The following is a 14487-nucleotide window of genomic DNA, read 5'->3' as shown; positions in this document are numbered from 1 at the left end:
TGCGTGCATCGTGGCCTTGGCTATGTCTCCCTTAATGAGGGAGAAGGCCGCGCACGCCTCCTCCGTGAGGGGGAAGGAAGTGGCTTTCAGGAGGGGTCTGGCTTTGTCCGCGTAATTGGGTACCCATTGGGCATAGTAGGCGAAAAGCCCCAGGGTTCTCCTAAGTGCTTTAGGGCAGTGGGGGAGGGGTAGCTCCATGAGGGGGCGCATTCTTTCTGGGTCGGGGCCGATGATTCCGTTCTCCACTACGCAGCCGAGGATGGCAAGGCGCGTGGTGTTAAACACGCATTTCTCCTTATTGTAGGTGAGGTTCAGCCGTTGGGCCGTACGGAGGAATTTCTCCAGATTCGCGTCATGTTCCTGCCGGTCGCGGCCGCAGATAGTGACGTTATCTAGGTAGGGGAATGTAGCCTGCAGTTCGTTCTGGTCAACCATCTGGTCCATCTCCCTTTGGAAGACCGAGACCCCATTAGTGACACCGAAGGGGACCCTAAGGAAGTGGTATAGGCGCCCATTCGCCTCGAAGGCGGTATACTGGCGGTCCTCAGGGTGGATAGGGAGTTGGTGGTAGGCCGACTTCAGGTCGATGGTCGAGAATACTTTATACTGTGCAATCTGATTGACCATGTCAGATATGCGGGGGAGGGGGTATGCGTCCAGCTGGGTATATCTGTTTATGGTCTGGCTGTAGTCGATGACCAGGCGGTTTTTATCGCCGGTCTTTACGACTACGACCTGGGCACGCCAGGGGCTGCTGCTCCCCTCGATAATGCCCTCTTTCAGGAGGCGCCGCACCTCAGAGCTAATGAAGGCTCTGTCCCCGGCGCTATACCGCCTGCTTTTGGTAGCGACGGGTTTGCAGTCAGGGGTAAGGTTAGCAAACAGAGAGGGTGGCGGGACCTTGAGGGTGGAGAGGCTGCAGGTGTTACGCGGTGGGCGGTTTAACGTTTGCTGGTTGTTGACTGTGAGTGGGGGGAGGGGTCCACCGTATGCTAGGGTTACGCTTTGGAGGTGGGATTGGAAGTCCAGCCCTAGTAGGACGGCAGCGCAGAGATGGGGGAGGACGAGGAGTTTAAAGTTTTTATACTCCGTGCCCTTAACCGACAGGGTCACGACACAGTAGCCGCTGATGTCCGTGGCGTGGGACCTCGATGCCATCGAGATTCGGCTGCGCATTGGTAGGACAGAGAGGGAGTAGTGGCTCACCGTGTCTGGGTGGATGAAGCTCTCCGTGCTTCCGCTGTCGAACAGGCAGGTCGTGGCGTGGCCGTTCACTTTGATGTCCATCATTGACTTGGACAGATGGTGCGGGCGGGCTTGGTCCAGGGTGACGGAAGCTAGTGTGTAGCTGAGCGAGTCGTTGTCATCTGCGGGCGAGGCGGTCGGGCGTGGTGAGTAAAATGGCGTCTCCCACGAGGTAGGGCCCCATGAGGCACTATTGGGGTCGGTTGCCTTAATCAAAGATGGCCGCCCCCATGACTCATGTGTGGGGATGCTGGCCTCAGTTGCCCTAAACAAAGATGGCCGCCCCCATGACTCATGTGTGGGGATGCTGGCCTCAGTTGCCCTAAACGAAGATGGCCGCCCCCATAGTTCGCATGCGGCACTGCTGGCCTCTGAGGATCCGCTCCTGCAGGCCTTGGAGAAGTGGCCTTTCTTCAGGCAGGTTTTACATATGGAGTTCTTGGCTGGGCAGCGCGACCTCGGGTGCTTCTCCTGGCCACAAAAAAAACAGCCGGCGGCCCGATCGCGGATGCCCGATGTCGGGGCCGGTGCCGGGGGTGGCGGGGCCGGTCGGGTCCGGGACGCCGACGCAGAGGTAGGTCCCGGGGGCGGCGCTGGGAAGGGTGCTGTGGTAGGGGTCGGGCCCGAGTCCCAGGGTCGCGAGCAGTACCTGGTGAATGCTTCCTGATCTTGGTGGGCCACTTCCAGGGAGATAGCGAGGGCTTCAGCTTTTTCCATGCTGAGGTCTTTAGCTTCCAGCAGTCTTTGCCGTGAGTACTCGGACCGTAGGCCTTTCAGGAATGCGTCGCGGATATTATCTTCAGTATTTTCGGCTGCCGACACCGATTTAAAGTCACAGTTCCTGGCGAGTGCATGTAGCGCCTGTGAGAATTCGGCTACTGATTCTCCTGGCTGTTGCGGCCGTGATCTTAGGAGGTGCCTAGCGTACATGTAGTTTACCGGGGTCCGGTACTTCTGTTTCAGCAGGTTGATGGCGGTCTCGTAGGTAGCCATGTCCTCGATGAGAGTGTATACTCTCGGGCTCAGTTGTGCCTGCAGGACACTTAGTTTGGATGCCTGAGGGACGCTGGATTCTCTCAGGTATGATTCGAAGCAGACCAGCCAGTGTTTAAAGTCTGCGGCTGAGTTTGCTGCTCGTGGGTTCAGGTCCAGGTACGGCGGTCTGAGGGCTCGCAGCCAAGCTGGCTGGTGTGGCTGTGCTCCTGGGAGCTGCGCTGGTGGCTCCTCCGCCGGTTGTGACTCGTTGTCGGACATCATTAAATTTAGTCAATAAAATTGATATACCTATCAATTCCTCCAATAAAAGGCGAAGAGTTACGAAGGTGACTAAAGGTTTTTATTGACTAAATAACAGAGCCCACTCTCGTGGGTGATCCGATCCAAGCAGGAGGAATACCAGCCAGTCGCTCACCTTTATACCTGGCCTGGTGGGTGGAGCCAAGGCGGAGTCGGCAGTGGTCATCCCAGGTATAGCAGTGTGGCAAGAGGCGACCTCGTACCGTGATACAATAGTGGTCAGTGATACAGTTATAACGAACAGTGGTGAACAGTGCTAACTACTAACAGTGATACGATAGTGAACGTGGTTTACCACAGAGGATAGCCCTTGTCACCGAGAAGCCAGCCTCCCGGGTGAGCCGGGGCCTCGAATAGGTCTGCAACTGAAGTCCGGCACAGGATGAAGGCGTCGTGGCTGCTGCCAGGGAACTGCGCATTGACTGCGAGGATCAGCTGTCGGTAATCACAGACCAGCTGAACATTCAAGGAATGGAACCCCTTGCGGTTGCGGAACTCCTCCGGATTCAAAACAGGTACCCGCAAAGCCACGTGCATGCAGTCAATGGCGCCCTGCACCATGGGGAAGTCTGCTATTGCTGTGAAGCCCTCTGTGTGCTCCCGCTGCTTCTCCAGTGTCACCGGGAAGGAGATGTACTGCCGCCTCCTTTTAAATAGGGCATCTGTTACTTGACGGATGCAGCAATGCACCGCAAACTGTGATATGTTAGCGATGTCCCCAGTTGCGGCTTGGAAGGAGCCACACGCATAGAAATTCAGGGCAACAGTCATCTTGACAGCCACTGACAGAGAGGTCCTGCACCTTATCTGAGGCTGCAGATCTGGCTGAAGCAGGTGGCACAGCTCAGTCACCACTTCCTTTCTGAAGCGCAGCCTTCTAAGACACTGCTCCTCTGACATGTTCAAGTAACAGAACTGCTGTCGGAAAACCCTGGCAGCGTAAGGTCTGGCGTGGCGACGTCTGTTGACCCTCCTCCGTCTGGCCATTCCTGGCCCTCTCTCCCTGCGTCTCTGTGCCCTTTCCAGATGGTTCAGCAACAGGACGTTCCCCTCCAATGCAGCCCCCATAGTAATAGTGCACAAGAAATTGTAAACGTTGTAAATGCTCACCAGCTGCAAGGTGATGGTCAGAAGGCTGAAGTTCCTCTGGCCAGCGCTGGCTCACTGGTGCAATGGCTCTCAGAGTGCAGCTCAGCAACTCTGTGAAAGTCTCGAGGAAGTTGTGCTCCCAAAATGGCTGCCGCTTTTATACCAGTGCAGTCCCCTTTAAAGAGTGCCCCCCTAGCCCGAGAGCGATTGGGGAACGTTCCAGGTAAGCAGTCCTTATTAGCGCCAGGCGGAACGGAGGGGCGCAACACTGAATTTCCGGTCTGGGGCGCCCAAAAGGCGTTGCACACTGAAATGACGTCATGATCTGCCTGCGCCCGGGTGCTAAGGTTTAGCGCCGGCGCAAAATGCCCACTCAATATGGGAGGAGGCGCTGGGTTCACTACGCCCAGCCGAAAATTGGCTACCGCCCCACTTCTCGGCCTCTTTAAGCGCTAATTGGAGGCGCTGCCAACCGAATTTCTCCCCCAATGAGTATAGGCCCAACCTGCTCAACCTTTCCTCATAAGGCAACCCTTCATCCCAGGAATCAACCGAGTGAACCTTCTCTGAACAGCCTCTAATGCAAGTATATCCCTCCTTAAATAAGGAGACCAAAACTGTACGCAGTACTCCAGGTGTGGTCTCACCAACGCCCTGTACAGTTGTAGCAAGACTTCCCTACTTTTATACTCCACCCCCTTGCAATAAAGGCCAACATTCCATTTGCCTTCCTGATTACTTGCTGTACCTGCATGCTAACATTTTGTGTTTCATGTACGAGGACACCCAGATCCCTCTGTACCACAGCATCCTGTAGTCTCTCTCCTTATATTTTGCTTTTCTATTCTTACTGCCAAAGTGGATAACCTGACATTATACTGCACCTGCCAAATTTTTTCCCACTCACTTATTGTTGTGTATGTACCTTTAAGGGAATAACTGGTCTCAGGCTGCAGTACCGGCAGTGACCACCCCTGTATAAAAGGCACTAGCAGCCTTCTGTAGTTTCAGTTCCAGGTTGTCTCCATTCAGTAAAGACTTGTTATAATCAACTCCTGCCGTCCGTGTCTCAATTACACACAGACATAATATTGGCGACGAGCAGATACAAACTTACCTACAGTCTGCACCACCTCATGGGATCCATCCCTGAAGCGAAGTGAGCAGAGGTCGAGGCCAGAAAGAAGAAAGAAACAGTAGAAACGGGCGTCGACCATGGGCATCCGCCTCTGAGTCAGCGGAGTTGAAGATTTGCAGGAGAGGCTGTCGAGAGTGGGGCTTGATTCCTGTCGACGGTGCTTCAGCTAATCGGGCTGGTGGCAGGTAGTACACTGATCCTTCCTGGGCTGCGGCGGTCTAGAACTCGAGCGGGTGGCTTGCAACGGGGTCGAGCAGCGTTGTCAGGAAGAGGAGAGGGTGGAGCACACAGGGCGCGGCCGGTGCTACGAAGCCGGGCAGCATACAGACCCGAGAAGAGGGAGGCAAGAGTCCCGCAGGGTTGTTCCGACGACGGGAAAATAATAAAATAAAAAAATTAAACGCGCAGAAAGCCGCGAGGAGCTGCAGTTTACAACGGAAACCGTGGAAAGCAGCGCTAGCAACAGCGGGGAAGAAGGCAAAGCGCGGGAGGCGCCATCTTAATCCAGCGGGGAAGAAGGCAAAGCGCGGGAGGCGCCATTTTGTTAAATCGGGGAAGAAGGCAAAGCGCAGGAGGCGCCATTTTAGATTTCCAAGATGCCGAAGACTGGCTATATCACTGCCTTTGATAATGCAATAGAAGACTGGACCACGTATGTGGAAAGAGTCGAGGTATATTGCGAGGCAAACGAAATAGCCGATGAGAAAAAGGCATCGGTACTGCTAAACTTAATGGGCGCAAGAACGTACGGCCTATTGCGGGACCTGATTACTCCAGCCAAACCGAAGGTGAAGAGTTTTACCGAAACTGTTGCTATCCTACAGGAACACCTAAACCCTGCACCGCTGCTGATAGCAGAAAGATTTAAATTCCACAAGAGAACTCAGCATAAAGATGAGAGCAATGCTGATTACCTTACGGAACTACGCAAGCTATCAAAGCACTGCCAGTTCGGAGCAGGACTGGCAGATACCCTAAGGGACAAATTTGTCTGTGGACTCCTGAGTGAAGGAACCCAGAAGAAGTTACTCTCAGAGAAAGAGCTGACGCTAGATAAGGCTTTCAGCGTGGCAGTATCGTACGAAGCAGCAGCCAGGGGAGCTGCGGAAATACAACAAAAGCCACAGGAATACGGCACCCACGAAATGACACGGGGATTTGCAAAATGTTATCGCTGCAGCAGAACAACCCATGACCAGAAGGACTGCTGGTCCAAGCACAAAATATGCAGGCAATGCGGAAAGATGGGACACATTGCACGAGTTTGCAGGTCTGGGAAGAAGACCAACAACAACAAAAAGGCTACTAAGGAACCGTACAAGAAAGTACAAAAGATGACGGACAGTAGTTCCGAAGACCAGATGAGTGATAGTGAATCCGGGAACAAGAGACTAAGCTGTCTCAAACTTCACAATGTAATCGCAAAAGAGGATCACCGAACCATTTGGGTCACCCTCACGATAGCAGGGTCCCAAGTCAAAATGGAATTGGCTACAGGATCGGCTCTAACCGTCATGAATCGACGAGACTACGAGCAGCTATTCTCACACATACCCTTGAGAGAGACATCCATCGTCTTGAGGACGTATACGGGGCAAAAAGTATACCCCAGAGGAAAAATAAGGGTGCCTGTCGAATACAACGGCAAGAAAATACAGAAATTGTATCTCTACATACTGCAAGATGGTGGACCACCGTTATTGGGACGTGAATGGATCAGAAAGATAAGCTTAGACTGGCACTCCATTCATGCACTGACGGTGGATGGTAAAAAGGATGACGACGTCACTCCTGGACGATTGTCAACAATCTTAGCTAACGCCAAAGAGGTATTTCAACAAGAACTGGGCACTCTTAAAGGTGTAACCGCCTCGATAAAAATAGAAGAGAATGCAATTCACAAGTTTTTCAAAGCAAGACCGGTAGCATATGCAATTCGCCCAGCTGTCGAGGCAGAGCTGGAGAATCTGGAGAAGTCCAAAGATGTGCAGGTTAGGTTGATTTGGCTATTATAAATTGACCCTTAGTGTTAGGGGATTAAATACATGGGGTTACGGGGATAGGGTGGGATATGTGTCGGTGCAGGCTCGATGGGCCGAAATGGCCTCTATCTGCACTGTAGATTCTGTGATTCAGTGATTCTGTGAATGCAGGCGTGTTATCTAAGGTAGACTGGAGCGAGTGGGCGACACCCATCGTTCCTGTCATGAAGAAAACGTTAAACAATAAGTCTGAGGAGCCAAGGAAAGTTCGCATCTGTGGGGACTTCAAGGTGACGGTGAACCCAGTCCTTCACACAGTACAATATCCTCTTCCAAGGATAGAAGATATCTTCGCCTCACTATCTGGAGGGAAGCGTTTTACAAAAATTGACCTAGCACAAGCATATTTGCAGATGGAGGTTGAAGAATCCTCTAGGAAGTATCTCACGATAAACACCCACAAAGGTCTTTACCAGTATCATCGACTGGTATTCGGAGTTGCATCAGCTCCAGCGATATGGCAAGAGCGATGGAACAAGCCCTGCAAGGGATTCCAGGGACTCAGTGTTACTTGGACGACATCCTAGTGACAGGTGAAGATGACAGTGAACACCTTGACAACCTAGAACAGGTGCTCACTAGACTACGTGAACATGGGCTACGAGCCAATCGCCCCAAGTGTGAGTTTTTTAAGAAACAGATATCGTATTGTGGCCACGTGATTGATGAAGAGGGGTTACATAAGTCCCCTGACAAAATTGAAGCGGTAGTTAAGGCCCCAGCGCCTGAAAATGTGTCGCAACTGAGGTCGTTCCTCGGATTGGTGAATTACTACCATAGGTTTTTACCGAATTTGTCCACAATTCTGCACCCACTGAACGCCCTACTACGAACGGGAGTAGCATGGAAATGGAGCAATGAATGTAAGCGGGCCTTTCAGAAGAGTAAGGACTTAATCACGTCAAGAGAAGTATTGGCTCACTACAACCCATCACTACCGATAAGACTAGCGTGTGATGCGTCTCCCTACGGCATTGGGGCGGTACTGTCACATAAATTCCTTGATGGGTTAGAGAGGCCGATAGCTTTTGCGTCACGCTCGTTAACTTCAGCCGAGCGTAACTACGCCCAGATTGACAGAGAGGCCCTCAGCCTGGTGTGGGGGGTGAAGAAGTTCAATCACTACCTGCACGGTCAAAAATTTACTCTACTAACTGATCATCAACCTCTTGTCTCCATTTTCAACCCTCAGAAGGGCGTACCGATAATGACAGCACAACGGCTACAGAGGTGGTCCCTTTTCCTAGGGGCACACCAATATGACATCGAGTACAAAGGAACTAAACAGCATGGGAATGCTGATGGATTGTCGCGCCTACCGTTGCCGATGGTGGAAGAAGAACTTGCAGTGGATCCAGTGGAGATATTCCACTCGGCCATAGCCGAATGTCTCCATGTGACGAATGCAAACATAGAAAAGGAAACACGAAATGACCCGACACTATCCTGGGTCTATGATTTAACGGTGAAGGGATGGCCAGCACATGGCGAACCACTGCTGCCAGCATTCTCGCCGAGAAGAGAACAGCTGTCAGTGTGCAGAGGAACCTTGATGTGTGGATCCAGAGTAGTAATTCCACCCAAATTGAAGGATCGAGTGCTCAATGAGCTTCATGAAGGTCATCTGGGAGGGGTAAAAATGAAGAACTTAGCCAGAGCGTTTGTGTGGTGGCCGGGAATCGATAGAGAAATCGAAGAGATGACCAAGAGCTGTACAGGATGCCAGAAGGTCCAAAACGCCCCACCACAGGCCCCTCTACATTCATGGGAGTGGCCCTCATCTCCATGGCAAAGGGTGCACATTGATTTTGCTGGTCCCTTCATGGACTCGATGTTTTTAATTGCGGTGGATGCACATTCAAAGTGGCCAGAGGTAATAAAAATGTCCTCAACCACCACAGAAAAAACTATCACAGTCTTACGAACCATATTCACCAGGAATGGGCTGCCTGAACAGATTTGCTCTGACAATGGACCACAGTTTGTGTCTGAAGAGTTCCGGAGGTTCTTAAAGAACAATGGTGTTAAGCATTACACATCCGCCCCATATTATCCAGCCACTAATGGGTTGGCCGAGAGGTTTGTTCAAACATTCAAGAAGGCTATCAAGGCAATGTGTAGTGAAGATATACCCCTACAACACAAGGTGGACAACTTCTTGTTTGCCTACCGGAATGTGACACATGCGGTTACCAACCAAACTCCTGCCATGATGTTCTTCAATCGAAGACTACGATGCCGCTTGGATTTGGTTAAGCCGAACATCAGAAGAGATGTGGAGGACAGGCAGTTTCAGAATATGAATGAAAGGCCGACCAGGAGTTTTAAGATAGGTCAACCAGTTTTGGGCTGGGACTACCGCACAGAGAAATGGCAGCCAGGAACGATCTGTACACGGCATTGTAAGACGCCATGCTGACCAGATTCTAGAGTCACTGGAAAACGTCAACTCCACACCACGATCTGATACACCTGGCGATGAAACCGAAGTACCAATTGCATCTACCGCAGAATCGGTGATATTGGAAGCAGACGAACCAAACAACGATATTGATCCCGACTCAACCTTACCAGAAGAACCTGATACCCCAAAGAGGCATTATCCAGACAGAATCAGGAAGCCTCCTCAAAGACTGAACTTATAATTACTTAACCTCAACCAATGTATCTAGCAACCGTAATTGTAATTGTAATTAGTTATCATTTAGTTGTTAAATGAATGTTATGTACTGTTTATCTAAAAGGGGAGGAATTGTTGTGTATGTACCTTTAAGGGAATAACTGGTCTCAGGCTGCAGTACCGGCAGTGACCACCCCTGTATAAAAGGCACTAGCAGCCTTCTGTAGTTTCAGTTCCAGGTTGTCTCCATTCAGTAAAGACTTGTTATAATCAACTCCTGCCGTCCGCGTCTGAATTATACACGGACATAATACTTAACCTATCTATATCTCTTTGCAGACTCTGTGTCCTCCTCACAACTTGCTTTCCCACCTATTTTTGCATCATCAGCAAATTTGGCTACAGTACACTCGGTCCCTGTGGTAAACCACTGTTTGTATTCCTGTTTGTCCTGTTTGTATTCCACTGTGTACATGCCTGGACATGCCTCGGCTGACTCCTCCCACAGGTCCTAGTATAAAGGTGACTGCTCCCCAGCCCTTGGTATCCTGGACTGGTCGACCACTCGAGGCAGACCTCCATTCTGTTGTTAATAAAAGCCTTTGGTTACTCTTCTAACTCTCAGTCTTTTATGAGTAATTGATAGCGCATCAATTTTATTAACAACATTTTTATAATGGAGAAGATCCTCACACCAGCATGCCTGGACTTAGATCATCGGGAGGCGGACTCATCCACCAAGTTTACTCACTGGCTTAAGTGTTTCGAAAAATTCCTGACCGCCTCCGAAGCAATCAAATCGGACGAGGACAAACTGGATGTCCTGACCTCCAAAGTAAACCACCGAGTGTACTCGGTCATCCAAGACGCGACCTCGTACGCGGACGCTATCAAGCTCCTCAAGGACCAGTACACGCGCCCAGTGAACGAAGTGTACGCCAGGCACCTTCTGGGGAGTCGTAAACAACAACCTGGGGAATCGACCGTGGAATACCTTCAGGCACTGTCTGTGCTTGGCCGGGCCTGTGGTTGTAAGGATGTAAAGGCCGCCGTGTACACAGAGGAACTTATCCGGGACGCTTTTGTAGCGGGCCACAGATCCAATTACACCCGACAGCGACTGTTGGAGCAGAGTAACCTCGACCTCAACAAGGCCTCGGAACTCGCACTATCGTTGGATGCAGCCTACCAGGGCATGGATGCCTACTCCTCTGCACCGTGGACGCCGCGGGGAATGACAGCCTGGGACACGGTAGGACCGCCTCATAGCGCCGTGCCACCCCAGCCACACCCCAACAACGGCCCAACTACCACAGCAGTGTCCCAAGGCCAGACAGCAGTGCCCCAAGGCCAGAAATGCTACTTCTGTGGCCAGGCAAAACACCCCAGAGCGCGCTGCCATGCGAAAAACGCGATCTGTTCGGGCTGCGGGAAGAAGGGACACTATGCTAGCGTCTGCAGGGCCAAAGCCACCCCGAACCCCAGCAGCGCCGCGTGTGGGCCATGCGGGCCGCCATCTTGGACCTCCCCGGCCATGTGCGAATCACCGGTACAGCAGCCATTTTGGACGCCTCCAGCCACATGGGGATCATGGACGCCGCCATCTTGGACGACAGCCGGGACGCAGCAGGCCCCCGACACCGCCTCATCTGATACCCGCAGCGACACACCGACCCCTACGCTGGCATCCGTTACACTGGACCAAGCGAGACCGCACCAACTGGCCAGTTCCACAATGGACATTAAGGTAAATGGTCACGATACAATCTGCCTTTTTGACTCTGGGAGCACGGAGAGCTTCATCCACCCCGACACGGTGCGGCGTTGCTCTCTCCCAGTCCTGCCTGCGCAACAGCGGATTTCTATGGCCTCCGAGTCCCAGTCGGCGGACATCAGCGGCTACTGCGTGGTGACACTCGTAGTAGACGGGACCGTGTACGATCATTTTAAACTTCTGGTCCTGCCTGACCTCTGCGCTGCCGTCCTGCTGGGGTTAGATTTTCAGTGCCACCTTAAAAGTGTTACGATGGCGTACGGTGGACCCCTACCCCCACTCACAGTCCGCAGCCAGCAGCTCCCAAATTGCCCGCCGCGCACCAGGTGCAACCTCTCCACACTCAGAGTCACCCCCCCACCACTGTTTGCTAACCTCACCCCCGACTGTAAGCCCATCGCCACAAAGAGCAGGCGATACAGTGCCGGGGACAGGGTTTTCATTAAAACCGAAGTGGAGCGGCTCCTGAAAGAAGGGATTATTGAGGGCAGCACCAGCCCCTGGCGAGCCCAGGTTGTGGTCGTTAAGACCAGCGAGGAGCAGCGCCTGGTCATCGACTACAGCCAGACAATAAATCGCTACACCCTGCTGGACGCCTACCCACTCCCCCGTATAGCTGATATGGTCAACCAGATCGCGCAGTACCGCGTCTTCTCGACCATTGACCTGAAATCAGCGTACCACCAGCTCCCCATCCGCCCTGAGGACCGCCAGTACACTGCCTTTGAGGCAAACGGCCGCCTCTATCACTTCCTTAGGGTTCCCTTTGGCGTCACCAATGGGGTCTCCGTCTTCCAAAGGGAGATGGACCGGATGGTAGATCAAAATGCGTTGCAGGCCACTTTCCCATATCTGGACAATGTGACCATCTGCGGCCGTGACTTGCAGGACCATGACGCAAACCTCGAAAAATTCCTCCGCACCGCCCAACTCCTAAACCTGACATATAACAAGGAGAAGTGCATATTCCGCACAAACCGCCTCGCCATCCTTGGCTGTGTTGTGGAACACGGAGTCATCGGCCCCGACCCCGACCGGATGCGTCCCCTTATGGAACTTCCACTGCCCCACTGCCTCAAGGCCCTGAAGAGGTGCCTAGGGTTTTTCTCCTATTACGCCCAGTGGGTCCCCTACTATGCGGACAAGGCCCGTCCGCTGATCAAGTCCACCTCTTTTCCCTTGATGGCAGAGGCCCGCTTAGCCTTCCACCGTATCAAGGAGGACATTGCCAAAGCCACCATGCACGCAGTGGACGAATCCATCCCCTTCCAGGTGGAAAGCGACGCGTCCGACTTTGCCCTGGCCGCTACCCTCAATCAGGCGGGGAGACCCGTGGCCTTCTTTTCACGAACCCTCCAAGGCCCGGAGACCAGACACTCCGCTGTTGAGAAGGAGGCCCAGGCGATTGTGGAGGCTGTGCGTCATTGGAGGCACTACCTGGCCGGAAAACGATTTACCCTGCTCACTGACCAGCGTTCAGTTGCTTTTATGTTTAACAACAAGCAGAGGGGCAAAATCAAAAATGACAAGATCTTGAGGTGGAGAATCGAACTTTCCACCTACAACTACGAGATCTTGTACCGGCCCGGGAAGCTAAATGAACCCCCGGATGCGCTATCGCGTGGCACCTGCGCCAGCGCGCAGATCGATAGACTACGGGCCCTCCACAATGACCTCTGCCACCCGGGGGTCACCAGGTTCTTCCACCTCATCAAGGCCCGCAACCTGCCTTACTCTATTGAGGAGGTCAGGACCATGACCAGGAACTGCCAAGTCTGCGCTGAGTGCAAACCGCACTTTTATAGACCAGACAGGGCCCACCTGATAAAAGTCACTCGCCCCTTCGAGCGCCTGAGCGTTGATTTTAAAGGGCCTCTCCCCTCCTCCGACCGCAATGTGTACTTCCTCAATATTATTGATGAGTACTCCCGTTTCCCGTTCGCCTTCCCCTGCCCGGACATGACCAGTGCCACGGTCATTAAATGTCTGAACAACCTCTTCACCCTGTTCGGCTTCCCCAGCTATATCCATAGCGACCGGGGCTCATCGTTTATGAGCAACGAACTCCGTCAGTACCTGCTAACTAGGGGTATTGCCACAAGCAGGACCACCAGTTACAACCCCCGGGGGAACGGACAGGTGGAAAGAGAAAATGCGACAGTTTGGAAGGCCGCCCTGCTAGCCTTAAAGTCTAGGGGCCTTCCAACCTCCCGCTGGCAGGATGTGCTCCCCGATGCGCTCCACTCTATTCGGTCACTGCTCTGCACTGCCACTAACGCCACCCCTCGAGAAAATGTTTGTCTTCCCAAGGAAGTCCACATCGGGGACATCGCTACCGCCATGGCTGACGTCCCCAGGGCCGGTCCTACTGAGAAGACACGTGAGGACCCATAAAACGGACCCCCTGGTCGAGAGGGTCGACCTCCTCCACGCCAACCCCCAGTATGCTTACATCGCATACCTGGACGGGCGGGAGGACACAGTCTCCATAAGAGACCTTGCACCCTCGGGGGCCGCAGTAACCCACTACCCACTACCACCCCCCCCCCCCCCCCACGATCCAATATCCAGCCCCAGCAGACTGCAGGCCTGGGCCCCGCGACCCGCTCAACATCTACGAGGACGACACGCCTGTGCCACAGTCTACGCTGGACTCGACGCCGGAAGCTTCACTACCCCTGCCGTCGCCACGCCGATCACAGCGGCAGACAAGACCTCCGGAGAGACTCCAATACACTAACTTTTAATACACTTCACCCCGCCGGACTCAATTTTAAACAAGGGGTGAATGTGGTAAACCACTGTTTGTATTCCTGTTTGTCCTGTTTGTATTCCACTGTGTACATGCCTGGACATGCCTCGGCTGACTCCTCCCACAGGTCCTAGTATAAAGGTGACTGCTCCCCAGCCCTTGGTATCCTGGACCGGTCGACCACTCGAGGCAGACCTCCATTCTGTTGTTAATAAAAGCCTTTGGTTACTCTTCTAACTCTCAGTCTTTTATGAGTAATTGATAGCGCATCAGTCCCTTCATCCAAGTCATTAATATAGATTGTAAATAGATGAGGCCCCAGCACTGATCCCTGTGGCACCCCACTAGTTGCAGTTTGCCAACCTGAAAATGACCCATTTATCCCGACTCAGTTTTCTGTTAGTTAGCCAATCCTCTATCCATGCTAATATATTACCCCCAACACCATGAGCTCTTATCTTGTGCAGTAACCTTTTATGTCACACCTTATTGAATGCCTTTTGGAAATCCAAATACACTACATCTACTGGG

This window comes from Somniosus microcephalus, chromosome 20 (assembly GCF_052327205.1).
Source record: "Somniosus microcephalus isolate GS21.2 chromosome 20, FLI_Smic_1.0, whole genome shotgun sequence".
Classification (NCBI taxonomy): Eukaryota; Metazoa; Chordata; class Chondrichthyes; order Squaliformes; family Somniosidae; genus Somniosus; species Somniosus microcephalus.
This window is presented reverse-complemented; position numbering follows the sequence as displayed.